This window comes from Elephas maximus, chromosome 8 (genome assembly GCF_024166365.1).
Source record: "Elephas maximus indicus isolate mEleMax1 chromosome 8, mEleMax1 primary haplotype, whole genome shotgun sequence".
Lineage (NCBI taxonomy): Eukaryota > Metazoa > Chordata > Mammalia > Proboscidea > Elephantidae > Elephas > Elephas maximus.
Genome location: NC_064826.1, coordinates 94,997,465 through 95,024,343, shown reverse-complemented (window position 1 = coordinate 95,024,343; position 26,879 = coordinate 94,997,465).

Here is a 26,879-nt window from a genome sequence, read left to right as displayed (position 1 = left end):
ATCATGTTTGGTGAAGCAGCAGACCAATGAAGGTGTGAGAGACCCTCAGTGAGATGGATTGGCACAGTAGCCACAACTTAAGACTCAAACATGCTGGTAATCGTGAGGATGACACAGGACAGGGCAACTTTTAGTTCTGTTGTACATAAGCTCACCATGAGTCAGAGTCGACTCGAAGGCAGCTAACAATGATGAAAGAGAGCATAAAACTTAGCTCTGATAATGCCACTCTGTAGCTCAGGTACATTTTTTTCTGTAAAAATAGTGTGGGTTTGTGCTTTAAGGTAGAATATATTAACATAGTTTAATTTAGAAATGCATTCTAATCACTTTTTTAATTAGGAGAAAAATCTGGGATATTGGTGTGTGTCAGACAGTCCTCTGCTCTGAACAAATGCTTTCTACTCTTCTGCCTCTCCCTCCACCTCCCCAGGGCCTCTGGACCTGACATTGTGAACAGGAAATCTAAGTGCCCGGCAAGACCCTCTTTTTAAATGACTTCAAGGAAGAAGCCGACTGCACAGATACTGGAAATGCATGATGTAACCTTTTGCATTCAGATAAAGGGCCATCCCTTATTCAAGCTATAATTTGCCCAATGTGGTAGACATACATGAAACTGGAAAACATCCAAAGGAAACATGGAACTCAATTATTTCTTCATGTCATGCCCTTTGCCTTCCTGTGCCCGAAATTGTCCACCTGGGCCTGGCTGGGCCGGTCCTGCATACCTCCCAATTCTCACTCCCACTCTGGCTCCTAAACTCAAGGGAGGCATCTGCAAAGCACATACGTATTGTTGAGAGCTTCCCATTTGTCAGGTGAGGTGCTAAAAGCTGTGCTAGGTCATCTCACTTAACCCATGATGAGGACTTTACAGATACGGAAATTCATAAAGACGAAACACATCGCAAGGTCACACATCTATTAGGTATCAGAACAGGGATTCAAACTGAGGCTCTTCTAATTCAGGGATTCTCAGTCTTGGCCCCACTGACATTTGGAACTCTGTTTTGAGGGCTGTCATTGTCAGATGTGTAGCAGCATCTCTGACCTCTAACCACTCTAACCACTAGAAGCCAGTAGCTCTCCTTCACCCTGGTTCTAACAACCAAATACGTCTCCAGACATTGCCAAATGTTCCTGGAGGGCAAAATCGTCCCTGGTTGAGAACTACTACTCCAACCCACAGCCTGAACTTCTAATAAACAAGGATAGGCATATTATTTTTAAGGTTTGTGCAAGAATCAGCCCCAAGGAGCGAACTGAGTTTTCTGCCTTTACTTTTCTATCTTGGCTAGAAAACACCTTGCCCAGGCCCAAGCCCAGTGCTGTCGAGTCAATTCTGACTCACAGCAACCCTTACAGAACAGAGTAGAATGGCCCCACAGAGTTTCCAAGGAGCGCCTGAAGGATTCGAACTGCCATCCCTTTGGTTAGCAGTCATAGCACTTAATCACTACGCCACCAGGGTTTCCAGACCCTTAGAAGGTTTCAAATCAAGTTCTAAGCCTTAGCAAGGAAAAGGTCCTCTCACGAGTTCTGGAGTGAGATATTCCAAAATATAACCTGGCAATACTGTGTATAACCCATGTTCCTTTTCACAGGCATAGGGATAACTATTGCTAGAAAAATATTCTTGAAATACCATGCCGTAGCAATTTTGCTTTAGATGGTTTAGGAAGGCTTGGTGTTCATACCCTTGCACTAACTCTTGTTTTTTAATTCAACAAATATTTATTGTGTGCCTACTATATGTGTCAAGCACAAGGGACACGACAATGAATAATAAAGAGAGTCAAGATCAACCTGACAACAGGTTTGGGTTCCTTTTTTTTTTTTTTATCATAGAACATAACATAATTATAACATACTAACGTAGAACTGGAAACTCTGGTGGCACAGTGGTTAAGTGCTACAGCTGCTAACCAAAAGGTCAGCAGTTCAAATCCACCAGGTGCTCCTTGGAAACTCTATGGGGCAGTTCCACCCTGTCTCATAGGGTCGCCATGAGTCAGAATCGACTTGACGGCAACCGGTTTGGTTTTTTGGTAACATCAAACTAACTCTTACTTGTGCCCTTATCTTTGTATGTCCTTAATGAGAATATACTTTCTAAAAACTATGAGTGGAATGTCAATATGGTACAATGCCAGGATCACAAGGACACTTGTGCTGTCCCTCCCGAGTCCCATGCTCACCACAGACATTATAATGATACTTACTTTCTTGCTAAGAACGCCACTGAATCCTTCTTAACACTAGGCTCCAGGCAGCCACTACCAACTGATCAGAGGTGGTAGGAGAGATGACCCCAGACCCTACCCCTTGTGCTATTCTAAATGTAGTGCTGTGTTCTCAACCCTGGTTACTCTTCCACTTTGCCTTCCCTCTGCCGTACTTCTGCCCACATCAAGTGGCGTTAGCTTGGAATCTTCTGGGAGCTTTTAAAAAATAGTAGTACTCATGCTGCACCCCCCAGAAATGCCGATTCGATTGGTTTGGGGTAGAGCCCAGGCATCTGTAATTTTCTGGTGACTGTAATGCACAGTCGTGGTTGAGAACACTAGCTTAGTGGAACAAAGAGTATTCAAGTTTGACCATGATAGCTGTAGGACTGTGCATAAACCTCTCAGATTCTAGGGACCAGGAAACCCTGGTGGAGTAGTGGTTAAGAGCTATGACTGCTAACCAAAGGTCGGCAGTTTGAACCCACCAGGCACTCCTTGAAAACCATATGGGGCCGTTCTACCCTGTCCTATGGGGTCGCTATGAGTCAGTATCGACTCGATGGCAACGGTTTGGTTTTTGGTTTTGGTCTTCTTCCTAGTAAAATGTTCATCTTAATTCTTGCCTTACTTATCTGATAGGGTTGCTGGCAGGCTCAAATTAGATAATAATTTGAAACCACACAAAACGTATGATCTTATAAAACTTAAAACTAAGCAATGTTATGCTGGCATTAGCACTGCTGGTTCTAATCCCACCTCTGCACCAATTCACTGCGCAACCTCAGGGGGGTAACATCACCCCTCTCGGCCACAGTTTAGTTCCCCATAAAATGAGTAGTGACTGAAGTCACTTTCAGGTAGAACATCACATGTTCCTTGCAGGCAGTTTAATACACTGTATGTACTAACGCCTATTTCAGTTGAGATCTAATTTTCTCATTAAACCAGCATGTTGAGGGTTTAGATTCTTCCTCTTAACCATCAAGACGACATCAGAAATCAAACTAAAATCACACTGTGGCCTGGAAAGTAAGTTGGTGATTTGTATAAAGAAGCTTAAATGCTCATTCTTTAGCCCATTTCTCCAATTCTGGGGATCTATCTTAAGGAAATAGATCAAGATACGGTCCAAGATTTATATACAAGGATGTTCCTTACAGCATTATTTATAGAAGTAGAAACACTGCAAGTTGGATATAACTGTCTAACAAGAAAAAACTGCTACTATGAATTATGGTACAATCATAGGATAGAATATCATACAGTCCTAAAGAAACATTTTTTAAAAAATATCTAATGACAGGGAAATTATCATGATATATTAAGTAAAAAGAGAGAGGGAGAGGGAATGTGAAGAGGACATAGAACTTTATATATTTATACCAACTAAATACACACACACACACTCCTTGGAAAAAAAGATTAGTTAGGTAGTATGCCAAAGTCTTGATCAATTATGACAGTTATCATGGTTTTTCAGAATGTTTTCATATTCTTCATATTTTCTGAACCTTCTAATTTTTGTCCATACACACGGGTGGCTTTTATAGTCAGAAGTGGGAAAGCCTTATTTTTTAAAGAGCTGCTGTGTGTTCAGGCTTAATATATTCAGGGCATCTGGTGGCGAAAACCATAAAAGGATGCTAACGTCTCCCCAGCCAGGGAAACTGGCACCATCCCCCAGACCTGGGGCCTATGAGAAATCAGTTGGATCAGTCAGGGCTTTCAGTGAAAATTGGAGACTAGCTGCTGGTATCTCCTGTCTCCAGCAGATCATTATTCAATTAGAAAAATGGCCAAGTCTCATAGCTCAGTGCTTAATGGGCTTTTCCCATCTTATCTGCAAAACTAACATTCTATCTTTGAAGGACACAGGGGAGAGAAGAAAGGATCCAACACAAAGCACCAAAAGAGGCAGATTTACCATAAAACTAATGAAGCTGAGGCTTCAGGGCGCCTCGCTTGGCCCCTTCCGAGGCCAGGGAAAGGGCTGTCTACAATGCGTTCACATAATCGTTGTTTCCCAAATTGCAAAAGTAAGGCATTTAAACCACAATCAATTACAACTGCACTGTCTTCCACTTTCCCTTCCCTCTGTCATACTTCTGCTCACACCAGGTGACATTAGATTGGCTGTGACATTTTGGGACTCCATCTAGTCAGGCATCCCAGCCTCGGCACTATAGACATTTTGGGTTGGATACTCGCTTGTTATGGGGGGCTGTCCTGTGCACTGTAGGATGTTTATTACCTCTCTGGCTTTACTCATTAGATGCCAGTAACCCCACTCAGTTGTATCAACCAAAAATGTCTCCAAACCCAAAAAATGAACCCATTGCCATCGAGTCGATTCCAACTATAGCAACCCTATGGACAGAGTAAAACTGGCTCATAGGGTTTCCAAGGAGCAGCTGGTGGATTTGAACTGCTGACCTTTTAGTTAGCAGCTGAGCTCTTAACCACTGTGCCATGAGGGCTCCAGATATTGCCAAATGCCCTTTGGAGAACAAAACTGCTCCAGTTGAGAACCACTGGCCAAAAGGAAATTGAGTCAAGGATACATTTAGTTTGGGTCCAATGACATATACTTACATGGTTCATGTGCATACTTAAGTTCCCAGCTGTCCTAGGTAGTGGTAGCTTGTAGGGATACTCCCACGGCCCTCTGTGCTGATTCACGTGGTGTGGCACAAAGTTGCCAGGCCAGAGATGGGATATGACTTGTAATATGAAAGGGTCCATGGCTCTTGATACTTGAAGTATGTGAGTAGTGGAGGAGAAACAAGGCTTAAGATATATGGAGAAATCACATTGATTAAAGGTAGGTTTGCACAGCCGATTACTGTAATTGCTGTCAATATGCTGTACACCTATAAAAATCTAAACTGGCAAAAGATAGATATATTTAAAACAATGACCAAATGGGGGTGGGGGGGAACAGTAACTGCTAAGGTTGTTCATGTAACACCTCATGGGATTTGGTTCCTTGATTTGGAAGTTAAGGGTCATGGTTTCATGAGGCATCCCGGTTAATTGGCCTAATAATGTGTTTAGTGCTTCTGTTCTACCTCCTACTTCTGATGTAGTACCCAGGTTCTTAAAATCTTGCAAGCAGCCATCCAAGGTACAACAATTGGTCTCCACTTGCCTGGAGCAAGAGGAAGGAGATTCAGGAATAGGAGGAGGATATGGAACGTGTGGCTGATTGCCTTCATGAGCAACTGCCTCCTTTGCCATGCGACCAGAAGAACTGGGCGGTGCCCAGTCACCATTACTGAACATTTTGCTCAAAGGTTTTGTAGAAGAATCCAGATCAAAAGGGGGAAAGTGCAGAACAGAATGTCAAATTATCATGGACTCCAGACTTTCTGGCGCCAAGGGGGCTGGGTGAACCTCTGAAACTATTGCCCTGAGATAAATCATTAAAATTTAAACCAAAAATACCCCCTGAAGTCTTCTTAAAATCATAGTTTGGCTTAACTAGCAAAAAAAAAAAAAAAAAAAAAGGAAAAAAAGTGTGCCCTGAGAATTATTTCTCCAAAGAACTATCTATATGGGATTAAAGTGACAACATCAACTCAAAAGATTAGAAAGGAACCTTAAGGGCCAATGAGCATGGTCGCACAACTCAAAGAATGTAATCAGTGTCACTAAATGGTACGTGTAGAAACTGTTGAATTGTGTGTGTTTTGCTGTGCATATTCTCAACAACAAAATTTAATAAAAAAATTTTTTTTTTTTTTTTTTTTCCAATTGATGTATGGAGCCAGAAGCTTTTCTGCAGAAAGTTTTCCAATCAGAAGTGTAAGAATGGGGATTCGGTACTCATCAACGCCTGATCAACATTAAAGTTCAAATATGCAGTACACAAATTAAAAATCCATCTAATAATGATGTTCATTTATTTTTACATAAAATCAGTAGAAACTATTCTGACATAAAAAGTAAAATGTAACCAAAACCTGCAAAATGAGTATGCAAAATCATGCACACAAAATCAGTACTTCTTTAAGGAGAACAGATATATTTTGAGTAGAGCAATGAACAGGAGTTTGGATTTCTTGGTAATTCAGTCAGTAAAGAAGAATGATCATATGAACACATTGGAAGAAGATTTAGCTTTTTTTTTTTTGCTGATTGACATGAAATTACAGCTGTGGATGAAGATCACCTAAAACTTAAGATGTTCACCTGAAATAAGAACATCGATAGTGTAGTGGATTGAACTATGTCCCCAAAAATACGTGTCGACTTGGTTAGGCCATGTGTGGTTATCTTCCATTTTGTGATTTTCCTATGTGTTATAAATCGTAAGCTCTGTCGTTACAGAATTAGGGTAGGATGTAACACCGTTGCTCAGGTTGCCTCTCTGATCCAATGTAAAGGGAGCTACCCTGGGGTGTGGTCTGCACCACCTTTTATCTCTCAAGAGATAAAATGAAAGGGAAGCAAGTAGAGAGTTGGGGACCTCATACCACCAAGAAAGCAGTGCCGGGAGCAGAGTGGGTCCTTTGGACCTGAGGTTCCTGCACTGAGATGCTCCCCAACCAAGGAAAGACTGATACATCACAAGGACCTCCTCCAGAGCTGACAGAGAGAGAAAGCCTTCTCCTGGAGCTGATGCCCTGAATTTGGACTTGTAGCCTACTAGACTGTGAGAGAATAAATTGCTCTTTGTTAAAGTCATCCACTTGTGGTATTTCTGTTATAATAGCACTAGATGACTAAGACAGATGGTAAACTGATCCACCAGTGCTGTCAATTCAAAGAATATTTAAGACTCCTTAATTCACAATAAAACTTGAAGAGTACTGAAATCTTACAGCACATTCATGAAATAAGTTTAAAAGAGGCTTTCTTAAATTTGAAAACAATCCTAAAAACTCGTATGGCATTACCAATAGCAAATTGTGAAGCTGAAAGAAACTTTTTAAACTATCCGTAACAAAAGAAATTAATTTGAATTTGATCACCCATGCCAGAGGGAAGATAAAATTATCTTCCTATTCTCTTCACAGAAAGTTTAACAGAAAACTATCATAGAAAGAGGCAACCAGTGTGCAGCTCAAAAATACAGGAGGAAAAATATTAAACAGGTCAACTATCTAGTAGTTAATTAATAAATACGTTATTATTCTGGAGGTTGTGATGTTTGTAGCTATTGTCAGCTTTTAAAAGTTTGAATTTGAGATTTTTCTCATTCTATTTTCAATTCATAATTTTGTATTTTTTCTTTTTTTTTTTTCTTATGTGCCTGTCTAATCTTTGGCTGAAGGGTAAAACTCAGGAGTGACTTCAGTACTAAGTTAAAAGGATGCACAGGGCTATACTCTCACGGTTCCTCCAGTCTCTGTCAGGCCAGTAAGTCTGGTCTTTTTTTGTGAGTTAGAATTTTGTTCTATATTTTTCTCCAGCTCTGTCCAGACCCTGTACTGTGATCACTGTCAGAGCAGTCAGTGGTGATAGCCAGGCACCATCTAGTTGTACTGGACTCAGTCTGGTGGAGGCTGTGGTCTCAGTGTGGTGGACTCAGTCTGGTGGAGTTGTGGTCCACTAGTCATTTGAACTAATCTTTCCTCATGTCTTTGGTTTTCTCCATTCTCTCTTGCTCCAGATGGGGTGGGACCAGGGGAGTATCTTAGATGGCCTCTCACAAGCTTTTAAGACCCAGATGATACTCACCAAAATTGGATGTAGAACATTTTCTTTATAAACTATGGTATGCCAACTGAGCTAGACGTTCCCAGAGACTGTGGTCGCCACAGCCCACAGCCCAGTAATTTGGTCCCTCAGGGAGTTTGGATGTGTCTATAAAGCTTCCATGACCTTGCCTTGATCGAGTTGTACTGACTCTCCCAGTACTGTGTACTGCATTAGCCTTCACCAAAGTTACCACTTATCTATTGTTTATCTAATGTTTATTCCTCCTCACCCTTCCCCTCCCTAGTAACCATCAAAGATTCTTTCTGAGTGTCAAACTTTTCATGAGTTTTTATAACAACAGTAGTCTCATGCAGTATTTATCCTTTTGTAATTAACTTATTTCACTCAGCATAATGCCCTCCAGATTCATCCATGTTGTGAGATGTTTCACAGATCCATCATTGTTCTGTGTTGTTGGGTAGTATTTTACTGTGTGTATGTATCATAATTTGTTTATCCATTCACCTGTTGACGGGCACTTAGGTTGTTTCCATCTTTTTGCTATTGTGAATAGTGATGCAATGAACATGGGTGTGCATGTGTCTAGTCATATGACAGCTCTTATTTCCCTAGGATATATTCCTAGGGGTGGGATTGCTGGATCACATGGCATTTCTGTTTCTAGCTTTTTAAGGAAGCACCATAACGTTTTCCAAAATGTTTTTACCATTTTACATTCCTACTAGCAGTGCATAAGAGTTCTGATCTCCCTGCATTTTGTCCAATATTCGTTACCTTGTGTTATTTTGATTGATGCCAGTAATGTTGGCGCAAAATGGTGTCTCACTGTAGTTTTGATGTGCGTTTCTCTAATAGCTAGTGATCGCAAGCATTTCCTCATGTGTCTGTTAGCTGTCTGACTGTCTTCTTTGGTGAAGGGTCTGTTCAAATCCTTTGCCCATATTTAATTGGATTATTGGGCTTTTTGTTGTAGAGGTGTTGGATTTTCCTATAGGTTTTAGAGATTAGAACTTCATCTGATTTGTCATAGCCAAAAATTTTTCCCAGTCTGTAGGTTCTCTTTTTACTGTTTTGATGAAGTCTTTGATGAGCATAAGTGTTTAATTTTTAGAAGATCCCACTTATCTAGTTTATCTTCTGATGTATTTGTATTGTTAATTATGGTTTGTATTCTATTTATGCCATGTATTCAGGCCTGTAGGATTGACCCTGTTTTTTCTTCTATCATCTTTACACTTTTGGGTGTTATATTTAGGTCTTTGATCCATTTTGAATTAGTTTTTGTGTATGGTGTGAGGTATGGGTCCTGTTTCATTTTTTTACAGATGGACATCCAGTTTTGCCAGCACAATTTGTTAAAAAGACTGTCTTTTCCCCCATTTAATGGACTTTAAGCCTTTGTCAAGAATGGGAATTCCAGAGCACTAAATTGTGCTCATGAGGAACCTTTACATAGATGAAGAGGCAGTCGTTCATACAGAACAAGGGGATACTGATTGGTTTAAAGTCAGGAAAGGTATGTATCAGGGTTGTATTCTTTCACCATACCTATTTAATCTGTATGCTGAGCAAATAATCTGAGAAGCTGGACTATATGAAGAAGAACGGGGCATCAGGATTGGAGGAAGATTCATTAGCAAACTGCATTATGCAGATAACACAACCTTGCTTGCTGAAAGTGAAGAGGACTTGAAGCACTTACTAATGAAGATCAAAGACCACAGCCTTCAGTATGGATTACACCTCAACATAAAGAAGACAAAAATCCTCACAACTGGACCAATGAGCAACATCATGACAAACGGAGAAAAGATTGAAGTTGTCAAGGATTTCATTTTACTTGGATCACAATCAACAGCCATGGAAGCAGCAGTCAAGAAATCAAAAGACGCATTGCATTGGGCAAATCTGCTGCAAAGGACCTCTTCAAAGTGTTGAAGAGCAAAGATGTCACCTTGAAGACTAAGGTGCGCCTGACCCAAGCCATGGTGTTTTCAATCGCATCATATGCATGTGAAGGCTGGACAATAAATAAGGAAGACCGAAGAAGAGTTGACGACTTTGAATTGTGGTGTTAGCAAAGAATATTGAATATACCAGGGACTGCCAAAAGAACGAACAAATCTGTCTTAGAAGAAGTACAGCCAGAATGCTCCTTAGAGGCAAGGATGGTGAAACTGCATCTTACATGCTTTGGACATGTTGTCAGGAGGAATCAGTCCCTGCAGAGGGACATCATGCTTGGCAGAGTACAGGGTCAGCGGAAAAGAGTAACACCCTCACCGAGGTGGATTGACACAGTGGCTACAACAATAAGATCAAGCATAGCAACGATTTTAAGGATGGCTCAGGACCGGGCAGTGTTTTGCTCTGTTGTGCATAGGGTCTCTATGAGTCAGAACCAACTCAATGGCACCTAACAACAACAACAACAACAACAAGCCTTTGTCAAAGATCAGGTGACTCATAATTTTGTATTTTTTCTTATTGGACACCCCCAAGTGGTATAAGCTTTAGGCCTTAGCACCCCTAGATCTGCCCCTGAACACCCACCTCAGGCAGGCCCTGGGTGTATGTCCTCTCAGTTCATACTCACCTAACTAAGTGACTCCTCTTATCATTCCTTTTACCATCAGTCTTGTTTACTGGATCTATAAGCCTTTCTCCAAAGCACATTAAGGATTCCAAGACATAATTTAGAAGTGCCCAGAACTCTACATGACAGAAGAAATCCCTGCCATCCTTTATTACTGATCTGTAGAGTTCATAAGGCCTCTGGTGGTGCAAACAGTTTGTGTCCATTTACTAACCCAAAGGTTGGCAGTTCAAACCCACCCAGCAGCTCCATGTAGGAAAGGCCTGGTGATCTGCTTCTGTAAAAGATTGAAAAAAGACAAAAGATTACAACCAAGAAAATCCTGTGGAGCAGTCCTACTCTGTAAAACATGGGGTCACTGTGAGTTAGAATCAGCTCAACAGCAACAGGTTTTTTACAGGTAGAGTCCATGTGTGTTAGTGAGCTTGGTGTTACAGAACAGAGCCAACCTCCACTTCAGGGCTTTCTGCAGTAGGTAGATCCTCATGTGCAGAAGTTCTAGTGACAGCAGGGAACATCACTGAGCACCTACACCATCAACTACGAACTAATCATCCACATTTAACGGTCTCCTGTTTTTAAAATGTAGAAGGTGTCTTAGGTAAATTATACAGTAAATAGCATAAGGCAGAAAAAATATATTCAGTTTACAGTTTCTTTGTTCCACTTAATTTTTAGTGTGAGACTTTTTTCTTTGTGTATTTTCTTTTCATCTTTTTCATTGTTGTTGATTTTGTATTTGCTGAGTCTTTATGTTTTTCTTGTTTTTTATTTTGATGTGCAGGATTGTTAGTTTCCTTTGTGATTACCTTAATCTTTATCTCGATTTTTCTAAGCTTAAACCAATCTTTTATTTCTTTATTTCACCTTGACTTCCTCTCCACATGAAAGATCTATGACTTCATTATTTAGTCCCTCTTTTTTGTTTTAATGTTGGTATCTTTTACATACTGATGTATCTGTTTCACTATTTTCAGTGTTTTAACTTTCATTTATTTGTGACTTCCCTATCTGGGTTGCTGTCTGGTTTCTGTGTCCTGTGTTCTAGTGTTGGGTTGTTATCTGACATTACTGATTCTCTAACTGAAGGACTTCCTTTAGTATTTCTTGTAATTTTGGTTTGGTTTTTGCAAATTTGCTAAACTTCTATTTGTCTGGGAATGTCCTAATTTCACCATCATATTTGAGAGACAGTTTTGCTGGATAAATAATTCGTGGTTGGCAATTTTTTCCCTTCAAGGCTTTATATATGTAATCTCATTGCCTTCTTGCCTGCATGGTTTCTGCTGAGTAGTCCCGGTTTAGTCTTACTGACTCTCCTTTGCACTTGGCTTTTCATTTATCCCTAGCTGCTCTTAAAATTCTCTTCTTATCTTTGGTTTTGGCAAGTTTGATTATAATATGTCTTGGTAATTTTCTTTTGGGATCTACCTTGTGTGGGGTCTGTCGAGCTTCTTGGGTAGATATCTTCTCATCTTTCACGATATCAGGGAAGTTTTCTGCCAAAAATCTTCAACAATTCTCTCTGTATTTTCTGTATTCCTTCCTGTTCTTTTACTCCAATCCCTCCTAGGTTATTCCTCTTGATAGAGTCCCACATAATTCTTATGGTTTCTTCATTTTTTTTAATTCTTTTATCTGATTTTTCCTCAAATACATTGGTGTCAAGTGCCTTATCTTCAATCTCACTAATTCTGACTTCCTCCTCAATTCTGCTCCTATGACTTTGAGTTGTCTAATTTTGAAATTGAATTGTTAATCTTTTGGATTTCTCTTTGCTGTCTCTCTAGGGATTCTTGCATCCTGTTAAATTCGTCATTATGCTCTTGTATAATCTTCTTAAGTTCCTCTATTGCTTTGTCTGTGTGTTCCTTGGCTTGTTCTGTGTTTTGCCTGATCTCTTGAAGAGCTCTGTATATTAATCTTTTGAATTCTGTCTCTGGTAATTCCAAGAAATTATCTTCCTCCAGAAGATTTCTTGATTCTTTGTTTTGAGTGCTTTCTGAAGCCATCATGGTCTGCCTCTTTTTTTTTTTATTGACTGTTGTCTCTGAGCCATCAACAAATTATACTTATTTACTTTATGTTTGCTTACTGTGTCCTAGCTTCTTGTTTTATTTTGTTTCGATATGCCCAAGTAGGCTGGTCATGTGAGCTAGTTTGATTATTGGTGCCTTTGAAGCTCTCACATACTGCCACCAGATGATTAGAGCTGTTACTAGATATGTGAGCCCAGGAGCCCATTTACTTTTCTTGTACAAATTCAGCTCAGGTGCCCAGGTAGTTGATCACCAAGTGCGTGGTGCAGGCTCTCACCTACAGTCCTAGACAGGCAGGGGTGATTGGAGTAAGCACAGGTATCTGGCTGCAGTAGGGGGTAATGCGCTGAGCAAAGCAGGGGGCTGATTGCTGCCCCTGAATGTCTGGGAGGAAAGCACGTCCCTGTTCTCTAGAGAGAGTAGGTGGGTGGGTTTTGTAGCCGCACTACGGGCACCCAGTGCTGTTGGATATAAGGACGGGGAGGCACCACTTATTCTTAGACCCTGCCACAGGTGACTAGGTGGTATGGGTGAAGCCACCAGTCCTCAGGCCTCTGATGTGGCTAGGTGAGGACCCTCCTTAATGGGCAGAGCAGTTTCAAATGTCATAAATCTGCCACTCCACCTTATAGCTGATACAGTTGAAAATAAGCTTCAGGCATATACCCTGTTGTACTGGGCTAATGAGGACCTGCGCTGTTGAAATGGGCCCACACAAGTCTATGCAGGGGTGAAATGCATTCAAAGTCTATAGACCCTCTTATTCCTGTGCCTAGGCAAAGGTGCCTGCCCTGAGTTCCAGGTTTAGAGAAGCTGACAGATTATTTTTCCCTGTTTGTTAATTTGTTCCCTCTCCAAAGCCAGGAGAATGGCTCAGGGTGCAACGGGTCCTACTTTCAACCCAGGGGATGTAACAATTGCTGAAGCTGGCCCAGGACCTGGTGCAGAGCTGGGAGGGGGCAGGTAAATGGGCAAGATATTCTTCCCAAAGGGGGTGTTTTTTGATACACATGATAGGTTAGACACAAATACCTATCTTTTGCCAATTGAGTATCTTTCTCACTGGTTCTAGAAGCTCGAGTAGACTCTCTGTTGCTCAGTCTCTCCTGATGCAGGAAATGCATCCCAAGCGCCATCGTTTGCCTCACCACACATGCCAGCCAATCAAGCCTGCAGGGTGCCAGTTCCTGCCAGATCAGACGTGGCAACTCCTGGCTGCTCCTGAACTGTCTCGCCCTCCCCCTACCACTCAGTCTGATTTCTCAACTTTGCCTTTGATATGCAGGGCTCCTAGACTGTCATATATAATTGATTCACTTGTTTTGGGGGGGTCTTTGTTGTAAGAGGGAGCACAGGAAGCATCTGACTACTCCATCATCTTGGCCCCACTGCCTAAATACATTTAGTTTACTATCAGCCCAGTGCACAAAACAGTTAAGAATCAACTAGCATCATAGTACTACCTATAATAGTAGACAATTTACACTGATAAAATACTGTTTTGAGGCCAGAGGAGAAAGGTTTTTAGACCTGTAGGAGATCTGGAAGACACTCTCAGCCTCTTACACCTTCCAGAAAGCTTCATGAGTTCCAGATCAATGTGCTAATGCCTAGCACAGTGCCTGGTACATGTAGGTGCCTAACAAATATTTGTTGACTGAATGAGACTGCGCCACTCTTCCTTGTTTCCTAGAAAATGAGGGAGGGAAGGATATGAGTAAATATGAGTACCCATTTTCTTTGTGCAGTGACCTCTGCTTAAAAAGTGAAGCCTATTCCTCAGAAATCTGCAAAATTACAGAAATGGATAGACTCTTAAAAGGAAATAACAGGGCGGAGCCAAGATGGTAGAATAAACAGATGCTTCTGTTCTCTTTTTTTTTTTTTTTTTCTGTTCTCTTTACAACAAAGACCCAAAAAAACAAGTGAAATGAGTGTGTTTGTGACAAGCTGGGAGCCCTGAGCATCAAAGGCAAGCTTAGACAACGAACTGAGGAGTAGGGGAAGGAAGAGGCCGTTCAGAAGTGGAGGGGAGTCGCTGGACCTGAATCGCGGGGAGCCCTCAGGCACCTTTCCTGGAGGGGCTGCGGCAGCAGCAACGGCGGCGGTGGGCTGGTCCTAGCATTCGGCTGCAGTTTCCTCAGGGAGAAGCAGCCAGCCACACAGCCCACTCACACCTCCGGAACGTGAGCAGAAGGGCACTCTCAGCAAAAGCTAAATACTTGCGTATATTTTATCGCACCCCCCCCACTCCACCCCCAACCCAGCTTCAGCGGCTGAATCCCTAGGCCTGAGGTAGACCCTGGTGAGCACCTGGACCCATCCTCCCGCCTTGGGGAAGGAAAAAATTTCCAACTGGGGGGAAAAGATAATTTGCTAGCTCCGTTAACTGTGGAAGCTCAGGACAGAAGCAGCTCCTGTCCAGGCATAAACTGTCCATGGACCTTGAGCACCTTTCCCTTCTGCATGGACTTGTGTGGGCCATTTCAGGAGAACAGGCCCTTGTTGGCAAACTCAAACCATTACAGCGGTGCAGTGGAGAGGTGGGTTTTTGACATTTGACATTCCTTTGCCTATTAAACAAGGTCCTCACCTACCCACAACAGGGACCTAAGGACTAGTGGCTCCACTTGGGTCACCCAGCCACCTGCGACAGGAGCCCAGGGACAACTGGTACCTCCCAGTCCTTACAACAAAATCTTTGGGTGCCCATGGTCCCTCTGGAGAACCCATCCACCAGCATGCTCTAGGGAACAGAGACGTGTTTTCCTCAGAGACACTCGGGGGTTGGTTCTCAGACCCATGCCTTGTTCAGAGCGTGACCTCCTGCTGCGATCAGATACAGGTATATATGCCAATCACCCCTGCCCCTCTAAGACTGTAGGACAGAGCCTGTACCAAACACTTGATGATCAGCTACCTGGAAACCTGAGCTGAATTCATACAAGAAAACTGAATGGACTCCTAGACTGATATACCTGATAACAGCTCTAGCCAGCTGGGGACAGGACACCAGAGCTCCAAAGGTGAAAATAATCAAGCTAGCTCACTCAAGCAACTCATAAGGGTATACCAAAACAAAACAAAGCAAGCAGCTACGACACAGTAAGCCAGCATAAATTAATACAATAACTTATAGATGGCTTGGAGACAACAGTCAATATCAAGTCACATAAAGAAACAGACTATGATCACTGCAACACGCTCTCAAAACAAAGAATCCAGGAATCTTCTAGATGAAAGTGCATTCCTGGAATTACCAGATGCAGAATACAAAAGTTTAATATACAGAACCCTTCAGGACATCAGGAAGGAAATGAGGCAATACACAGAACAAGCCAAGGAATACACAGATGAAGCAACTGAAGAACTCAGAAAGATTATTCAGGGACATAATGAAAAGTTTAATAAGCTGAAAAATCCAAAGACAGACAGCAATCAGAAATTCAGAAGATTAACAATAAAATTACAGAATCAGATAACTCAACAGAAAGTCAGAGGAGCAGAATTGAGCAAGTAGAAGCTAGAATTTCTGAACTCAAAGATAAAGCACTTGGCACTAATATATTTGAAGAAAAATCAGATAAAAGAATTTTAAAAAATGAAGAAAACTTAAGAATCATGTGGGACTCTATCAAGAGAAATAACCTATGAGTGATTGGAGTACCAGAACAGGGAGGGATAACAGAAAATACAGAGAAAATTTTGGGGGATTTTTTGGCAGAAAACTTCCCTGATATTGTGAAAGATGAGAAGATATCTGTCCGAGATGCTCATCGAACTCCACATAAGGTAGATCTTAAAACAAAGTCACCAAGACATATTATAATCAAGCTTGCCAAAACCAAAGATAAGGAGACAATTATAAGAGCACTGAGGGATAAAAGAAAAGTCACCTACAAGGGAGAGCCAATAAGAATAAGCTCAGACTACTTGGCAGAAACCATGCAGGCAAGAAGGGAATGGGATGACATATTTAAAAAACTGAAGGAAAAAAATTGCCTGCCAAGAATCATATATCCATCCACACTGTCTCTTACATATGAAGGTGAAATTAAGACATTTCCAGATAAACACAAGTTGAGGGAATTCCTAAAAACCAAATCAACACTACAAGAAATACTAAAGGGAGTTCTTTGGTTAGAAAATCAATAATATCAGGTATCGACCCAAGACGAGAACACTGGGCAGAGCAACCAGAAGTCAACCCAGACAGGGAAATCCAAAGAAAAACAAAGCAAGATTTAAAATAAAAAAAAAAAAAGCCCAACACAGGGTAATGGCGATGTTATTATATAAAAGAAGACAACATTAAAATAATAAGGAGGGACTAAGAAATGTAATAATACACCTTCCATACGGAGAGAAAAATACGGCAATACAAAGAAATAAAAGTTAGCTATAAATTTAGAAAATTAAGGGCAAATAACAAAGTAACCACAAAGGAGAAAAACTATCCTACTCATCAAAATAAAATAAAATACAAGGGAAAAACACAGACTCAGCAAAAACAAAATCAACAACAACAAATATGAGGAAAGGACAATATATAAAGAAAATCTACTCAGCACATAAAATCAAGTGGGAAAAAGAAGCTGTCAACACACAAAAAAAAGACATCAAAATGATAGCACTAAATTCATATCTATCCATAATTACCCTGAATGTAAATGGACTAAATGCACCAATAAAGAGACAGTGGCAGAATGGATTAAAAAACAAGATCCATCTCTATGCTGCCTACAAGAGACACACCTTAGACTTAGAGACATAAACAAACTAAAACTCAAAGGATGGAAAAAAATATATCAAGCAAACAACAATCAAAAAAGAGCAGGAGTGGCAATATTAATTTCTGACAAAATAGACTTTAAAGTTAAATCCATCAGAAAGGATAAGGAAGGACACTATATAATGATTAAAGGGACAATAAACCAAGAAGATATAACCATATTAAATATTTATGCACCCAATGACAGCGTTGCAAGATACATAAAACAAACTCTATCAGCATTGAAAAGTGAGATAGACAGCTCCACAAAAATAGTAGGAGACTTCAACACACCACTTTCAGTGAAGGACAGGACATCCAGAAAGGAGCTCAATAAAGACACGGAAGATCTAAATACCACAATCAACCAACTTGACCTCGTAGACATATACAGAACACTCCACCCAACAGCAGCCAACTATACTTTCTTTTCTAGTGCACATGGAACATTCTCTAGAATACACCACATATTAGGTCATAAAGCAAGCCTTAGCAGAATCCAAAACACTGAAATATTACAAAGCATCTTCTCTGACCATAAGGCCATAAAAGTGGAAATCGATAACAGGAAAAGCAGGGAAAAGAAATCAAACACTTGGAAACTGAACAATACCCTGCTCAAAAAAGACTGGATTATAGAAGACATAAAGGATGGAATAAAGAAATTCAGAGAATCCAATGAGAATGACAACACTTCCTATCAGGACCTTTTTTTTTTTTTTAATTTTTATTGAGCTTCAAGTGAACGTTTACAAATCAAGTCAGTCTGTCACTTATAAGTTTATATACACCTTACTCCATACTCCCACTTGCTCTCCCCCTAATGAGTCAGCCGTTCCAGTCTCTCGTTTCGTGACAATTTTGCCAGCTTCTAACCCTCTCTACCCTCCCTTCCCCCCTCCAGACAGGAGATGCCAACACAGTCTCAAGTGTCCACCTGATACAAGTAGCTCACTCTTCATCAGCATCTCTCTCCTACCCACTATCCAGTCCCTTCCATATCTGATGAGTTGTCTTCGGGAATGGTTCCTGTCCTGGGCCAACAGAAGTTTTGGGGACCACAACCGCCAGGATTCCTCTAGTCTCAGTCAGACCATTAAGTATGGTCTTTTTGTGAGAATTTGGGGTCTGCATCCCACTGATCTCCTGCTCCCTCAGGGGTTCTCTGTTGTGCTCCCTGTCAGGGCAGTCATCGGTTGTGGCCAGGCACCATCTAGTTCTTCTGGTCTTAGGATGATGTAAGTCTCTAGTTCATGTGGCCCTTTCTGTCTCTTGGGCTCGTAGTTATCGTGTGACCTTGGTGTTCTTCATTCTCCTTTGATCCAGGTGGGTTGAGACCAATCGATGCATCTTAGATGGCCGCTTGTTAGCATTTAAGACCCCAGACGCCACATTTCAAAGTGGGATGCAGAATGTTTTCATAATAGAATTATTTTGCCAATTGACTTAGAAGTCCCCTTAAACCATCCCCGCCCTTGCTCTGGTGACCTTTGAAGCATTTAGTTTATCCCAGAAACTTCTTTGCTTTTGGTCCAGTCCAGTTGAGGTGACCTTCCATGTATTGAGTATTGTCCTTCCCTTCATCTAAAGTAGTTCTTATCTACTCACTAATCAGTAAACAACCCTCTCCCCTCCTCGTAACCACAAAATATGTGTTCTTCTCAGTTTATACTATTTCTCCAGATCTTATAATAGTGGTTCTTATACAATATCTGTCCTTTTGCCTTTGACTAATTTCACTCAGCATAATGCCTTCCAGGTTCCTCCATGTTATGAAATGTTTCACAGATTCGTCACTGTTCTTTACCGATGCGTAGTATTCCACTGTGTGAATATACCACAATTTATTTAACCATTCATCCGTTGATGGACACCTTGGTTGCTTCCAGCTTTTTGCTATTGTAAACAGAGCTGCAATAAACATGGGTGTGGATATCCGTTCGTGTGAAGGCTCTTATTTCTCTAGGGTATATTCCGAGGAGTGAGATTTCTGGGTTGTATGGTAGTTCTATTTCTAACTGTTTAAGATAACGCCAGATAGATTTCCAAAGTGGTTGTACCATTTTACATTCCCACTAGCAGTGTATAAGAGTTCCGATCTCTCCGCAGCCTCTCCAACATTTATTATTTTGTGTTTTTGGATTAATGCCAGCCTTGTTGGAGTGCGATGGGATCTCATCGTGGTTTTAATTTGCATTTCTCTAATGGCTAATGATCGAGAGCATTTTCTCATGTATCTGTTAGCTGCCTGAATATCTTCTTTAGTGAAGTGCGTGTTCATATCCTTTGCCCACTTCTTGATTCGGTTGTTTGTCTTTTTGTGGTTGACTTTTAACAGAATCATATAGATTTTAGAGATCAGGCGCTGGTCGGAGATGTCATAGCTGAAAATTCTTTCCCAGTCTGTAGGTGGTCTTTTTACTCTTTTGGTGAAGTCTTTAGATGAGCATAGGTGTTTGATTTTTAGGAGCTCCCAGTTATCTGGTTTCTCTTCGTCACTTTTGGTAATGTTTTATATTCTGTTTATGCCTTGTATTAGGGCTTCTCAGGTTGTCCCTATTTTTTCTTCCATGATCTTTATCGTTTTAGTCTTTATGTTTAGGTCTTTGATCCACTTGGAGTTAGTTTTTGTGCATGGTGTGAGGTATGGGTCCTGTTTCATTCTTTTACAAACGGATATCCAGTTATGCCAGCACCATTTGTTAAAAAGACTATCTTTTCCCCAATTAACTGACACTGGGCCTTTGTCAAATATCAGCTGCTCATATGTGGATGGATTTATATCTGGGTTCTCAATTCTGTTCCATTGGTCTATGTGCCTGTTGTTGTACCAGTACCAGGCTGTTTTGACTACTGTGGCTGTATAATAGCTTCTGAAATCAGGTAGAGTGAGGCCTCCCACTTTCTTCTGCTTTTTCAGTAATGCTTTGCTTATCTGGGACTTCTTTCCCTTCCATATGAAGTTGGTGATCTGTTTCTCCATCACATTAAAAAATGACATTGGAATTTGGATTGGAAGTGCATTGTATGTATAGATGGCTTTTGGTAGAATAGACATTTTTACTATGTTAAGTCTTCCTATCCATGAACAAGGTATGTTTTTCCATTAAAGTAGGTCCTTTTTAGTTTCTTGTAGTAGTACTTTGTAGTTTTCTTTGTATAGGTCATTTACATCTTTGGTAAGATTTATTCCTAAGTATTTTATCTTCTTAGGGGTTACTGTGAATGGTATTGATTTGGTTATTTCCTCTTCGATGTTCTTTTTGTTGACGTAGAGGAATCCGAGTGATTTTTGTATGTTTATCTTATAACCTGAGACTCTGCCAGACTCTTCTAATAGTTTCAGTAGTTTTCTGGAGAATTCGTTGGGGTTTTCTGTGTACAAGATCATGTCATCTTCAAGTAGAGATAATTTTACTTCCTCCTTGCCAATCCGGATGCCCTTTATTTCTTTGTCTAGCCTAATTGCTGTGGCTAGGACTTCTAGCACAATGTTAAATAAGAGCAGTGATAAAGGGCATCCTTGTCTGGTTCCCGTTCTCAAGGATAATGTTTTCAGGCTCTCTCCATTTAGAGTGATGTTGGCTGTTGGCTTTGCATAGATGCCCTTTATTATGTTGAGGAATTTTCCTTCAATTCCTATTTTGGTGAGAGTTTTTATCATAAATGGGTGTTGAACTTTGTCAAATGCCTTTTCTGCATCAATTGATACGATCATGTGGTTTTTGTCTTTTGTTTTATTTATATGGTGGATTACATTAACGGTTTTTCTAATATTAAACCAGCCTTGCATACCTGGTATAAATCCCACTTGGTCATTGTGGATTTTTTTTTTTTTTATATGTTGTTGAATTCTATTGGCTAGAATTTTGTTGAGGATTTTTGCATCTATGTTCATGAGGGATATAGGTCTGTAATTTTCTTTTTTTGTGATGTCTTTACCTGGTTTTGGTATCAGGGAAATGGGGGCTTCATAGAATGAGTTAGGTAGTATTCCGTCATTTTCTATGCTTTGAAATACCTTTAGTAGTAGTGGTGTTAACTCTTCTCTGAAAGTTTGGTAGAACTCTGCAGTAAAGCCATCCGGGCCAGGGCTTTTTTTTGTTGGGAGTTTTTGGATTACCGTTTCAATCTCTTTTTTTGTTATGGGTCTATTTAGTTGTTCTACTTCTGAATGTGTTAGTTTAGGTAGGTAGTGTTTTTCCAGAAATTCATCCAATTCTTCTAGGTTTGCAAATTTGTTAGAGTACAATTTTTTGTAATAATCTGATATGATTCTTTTAATTTCAGTTGGTTCTGTTGTGATGTGGCCCATCTCGTTTCTTATACAGGTTATTTGTTTCCTTTCCTGTATTTCTTTAGTCAGTCTAGCCAATGGTTTATCAATTTTGTTAATTTTTTCAAAGAACCAGCTTTTGACTTTGTTAATTCTTTCAATTGTTTTTCTGTTCTCTAATTCATTTAGTTCAGCTCTAATTTTTATTATTTGTTTTCTTCTGGTGCCTGATGGATTCTTTTGTTGCTCACTTTCTATTTGTTCAAGTTGTAGGGACAGTTCTCTGATTTTGGCTCTTTCTTCTTTTTGTATGTGTGCATTCATCGATATAAATTGGCCTCTGAGCACTGCTTTTGCTGTGTCCCAGAGGTTTTGATAGGAAGTATTTTCATTCTCATTGCATTCTATGAATTTCTTTATTCCCTCCTTGATGTCTTCTATAACCCAGTCTTTTTTCAGGAGGGTATTGTTCATTTTCCAAGTATTTGATTTCTTTTCCCTAGTTTTTCTGTTATTGATTTCTAGTTTTATTGCCTGTGGTCTGAGAAGATGCTTTGTAATATTTCGATGTTTTGGACTCTGCAAAGGTTTGTTTTATGACCTAATATGTGGTCTGTTCTAGAGAATGTTCCATGTGCGTTAGAAAAAAAAGTATACTTTGCAGCAGTTGGGTGGAGAGTTCTGTATAAGTCAATGAGGTCAAGTTGGTTGATTGTAGTAATTAGGTCTTCCGTGTCTCTATTGAGCTTCTTACTGGATGTCCTGTCCTTCTCCGAAAGTCATGTGTTGAAGTCTCCTACTATAATTGTGGAGCTGTCTATCTCACTTTTCAGTTCTGTTAAAATTTGATTTATGTATCTTGCAGCCCTGTCATTGGGTGAATAAATATTTAATATGGTTATATCTTCCTGGTCAATTGTCCCTTTTATCATTATGTAGTGTCCTTCTTTATCCTTTGTGGTGGATTTAACTTTAAAGTCTATTTTGTCAGAAATTAATATTGCTACTCCTGCTCTTTTTTGCTTATTGTTTGCTTGATATATTTTTTTCCATCCTTTGAGTTTTGTCTCTAAGTCTAAGGTGTGTCTCTTGTAGGCAGCATATAGACGGATCGTGTTTCTTTATCCAGTCTGAGACTCTCTGTTTCTTTATTGGTGCGTTTAGTCCATTTACATTCAGCATAATTATAGATAAGTATGTGTTTAGTGCTGTCATTTTGATGCCTTTTTATGTGTGTTGTTGACAATTTCATTTTTCCACTTACTTTTTTGTGCTGAGATGTTTTTCTTTGTAAATTGTGTGTTCCTCATTTTCATAGTATTTGACTTTATGTTTGCTGAGTCGTTAAGTTTTTCTTGGTTTTTATTTTGAGTTATGGAGTTGTTAGACCTCTTTGTGGTTATCTTAATATTTACCCCTATTTTTCTAAGTAAAAACCTAACTTGTATTGTTCTGTATCGCCTTGTATCCCTCTCCATATGGCAGTTCTATGCCACCTGTATTTAGTCCCTCTTTTTGGTTATTGTGATCTTTTACACATTGACTTCAATGATTCCCTGTTTTGAGCGTTTTTTTTTTTTTTAATCTTAATTTGTTTTTGTGATTTCCCTATTTGAGTTGATAGCAGGATGCTCTGTTCTGTGACCTTGTGTTGTGCTGATATCTGATATTATTGGTTTTCTGACCTAACAATTTCCTTTAGTATTTCTTGTAGCTTTGGTTTGGTTTTTGCAAATTCTCTAAGCTCGTGTTTATCTGTAAATATCTTAATTTCACCTTCATATTTCAGAGAGAGTTTTGCTGGATATATGATCCTTGGCTGGCAGTTTTTCTCCTTCAGTGCTCTGTATATGTCGTCCCATTCCCTTCTTGCCTGCATGGTTTCTGCTGAGTAGTCTGAACTTATTCTTATTGATTCTCCCTTGTAGGAGACCTTTCTTTTATCCCTGGCTGCTTTTAAATTTTCTCTTTATCTTTGGTTTTGGCAAGTTTGATGATAATATGTCTCGGTGTTTTTCTTTTTGGATCAATCTTAAATGGGGTTCAATGAGCATCTTGGATAGATATCCTTTCGTCTTTCATGATGTCCGGGAAGTTTTCTGCCAGCAGATCTTCAACTATTCTCTCTGTGTTTTCTGTTATCCCTCCCTGTTCTGGCACTCCAATCACACACAAGTTATCCTTCTTGATAGAGTCCCACATGATTCTTAGGGTTTCTTCTTTTTTTTAATTCTTTTATCTGATTTTTTTTTTTTTTTCAGCTATATTGGTGTTAACTCCCTGGTCCTCCAGATTTCCCACTCTGCATCTCAGTCTCTGTCACTCAGGTCAACTCTTTAAATCTGTGTTTGTTGGTCAGGGTTCATAGATTGTCATGTTTGTGATCGATTCACTTTTTTTTTCGAGTCTTTGTTGTAAGAGGGATCCGAGGTAGCGTCTACCTAGTCAGCCATCAGGACCTTTGGGACACAGCAAAAGCAGCGCTCAGAGGCCAATTTATATCAATAAATGCACACATCCAAAAAGAAGAAAGGGCCAAAATCAAAGAACTATCCCTACAACTTGAAAAAATAGAAAGAGAGCAACTAAAGAAACCCACAGGCACCAGAAGAAAACAAATAATAAAAATTAGAGCTGAACTAAATGAAATAGAAAACAGAAAAACAATTGAAAGAATTAACAAGACCAAAATCTGTTTTTTTTTAAAACTCAACAAAATTGATAAACCATTGGTCAAACTGACAAAAGAAAATCAGGAGAGGAAGCAAATAACCCAAATAAGAAATGAGATGGGTGATATTACAACATACCCAACTGAAATTAAAAGAATCATATCAGAGTACTCTGAAAAGCCATACTCAAACAAATTTGAAAACCTAGAAGAAATGGATGAATTCCTAGAAACACACTACCTACCTAAACTAACACAAACAGAGGTAGAACAACTAAATAGACCCATAACAAAAGAAGAGATTGAAAAGGCAACCAAAAAACTCCCAACAAAAAAAAGGCCTGGTCCGGACAGCTTCACGGCAGAGTTCTACCAAACTTCTAGAGAAGAGTTAACACCACTACTACTAAAGGTATTTCAGAGCATAGAAAAGGTTGGAATACTGCCAAACTCATTCTATGAAGCCACCATATCCCTGATACCAAAGCCAGGTAAAGAAACCACAAGAAAAGAAAATTACAGACCTATATCCCTCATGAATGTAGATGCAAAAATCCTCAACAAAATTCTAGCCAATAGAATTCAACAACACATCAAAAAAATAATTCACCATGACCAAGTGGGATTCATACCAGGTATGCAGGGATGGTTCAACATTAGAAAAGCAATTAATGTAATCCACCACATAAATAAAACCAAAGACAGGAATCACATGATTTTATCAATTGATGCAAAAAAGGCATTTGACAAAGTTCAACACTCATTCCTGATAAAAAAATCTCGGCAAAATAGGAATAGAAGGAAAATTTCTCAACTTGATAAAGGGCATTTATACAAAGCCAACAGCCAACATCACCCTAAATGGAGAGAGCCCGACTGAGATCGGGAACCAGACAAGGATGCCCTTTATAACCACTCTTACTCAACATTGTGCTGGAAGTCCTAGCCAGAGCAATTAGGCTAGATAAAGAAATAAAGGGCATCCAGATTGGAAAGGAAGAAGTCAGAGTATTTCTATTTGCAGATGACATGATCTTATACACAGAAAACCCTAAGGAATCCTCCAGAAAACTACTGAAACTAAGAGAAGAGTTCAGCAGAGTATTGGGATACAAGATAAACATACAAAAATCAGTTGGATTCCTCTACACCAACAAAAAGAACATCGAAAAGGAAATCACCAAATCAATGCCATTTACAGTAGCCCCCAAGAAGACAAAATACTTAGGAATAAATCTTACCAGAGATGTAAAAGACTTATACAAAGAAAACTACAGTACACTTCTGCAAGAAACCAAAAAAGACTTACATAAGTGGAAGAACATACCTTGCTCACGGATAAGAAGACTTAACATTATAAAAATGTCTATTCTACCAAAAGCGACCTATACATTTAGTGCAATTCCGATCCAAATCCCAATGACATTCTTCAGTGAGATGGAGAAACACCTCACCAATTTCATATGGAAGGGAAAAAGGCCCCAGATAAATAAGGCATTACTGAAAAAGATGAACAAAGTAGGAGGCCTTACTTTACCTGATTTTAGAACCTATTATACTGCCACAGTAGTCAAAACAGCCTGGTACTGGCACAACAGCAGATACATGGACTAATGGAACAGAATTGAAAATCCAGACATAAATCCATCCACATATGAGCAGCTGATATTTGACGGAGGCCCCAAAACAGTTAAATGGGGAAAAGACAGTCTTTTTAACAAATGGTGCTGGCATAAGTGGATATCCATCTGCAAAAAAATGAAACAAGAACCATACCTCACACCATGCACAAAAACTAACTCCAAGTGGATCAAAGACCTAAATATAAAATCCAAAATGATAAAGATCATGGAAGAAAAAATAGGGACAATGTTAGGAGCCCTAATACATGGCATAAACAGTATACAAAACATTATAAACAATGTAGAAGAAAAACTAGATAACTGGGAGCTCCTAAAAGTCAGACACTTATGCTCATCCAAAGACTTCACCAAAAGAATAAAAAGACTACCTACAGACTGGGAAAAAGTTTTTAGCTACGCCATTTCCAGTCAGTGCCTGATCTCTAAAATCTGCATGACACAGCAAAAACTCAACTGCCAAAAGACAAATAACCCAATTAAAAAATGGGCAAAAGCTATGAATAGACACTTCACTAAAGAAGACATTCAGGTAGCTAACAGATATATGAGGAAATGTTCACGATCATTAGCCATTAGAGAAGTGCAGATCAAAACTGCAATGAGATTTCATCTCACTCCAACAAGGCTGGCATTAATCCAAAAAACACAAAAGAATAAATGTTGGAGAGGCTGTGGAGAGATTGGAACACTTCTACACTGCTGGCGGGAATGTCAAATGGTACAACCACTTTGGAAATCGATTTGGCTCTTCCTTAAAAGCTAGAAATAGAACTACCATACGATCCAACAATCCCACTCCTTGGAATATATCCTGGAGAAATAAGAGCCTTTACATGAAAAGATATATGCACACCCATGTTTATCGCAGCACTGTTTACAATAGCAAAAACATGGAAGCAACCAAGTTGCCCATCAACAGATGACTAGATAAATAAATTATGGTATATTCACACAATGCAATGCTACGCTTCGATAAAGAACAGTGAGG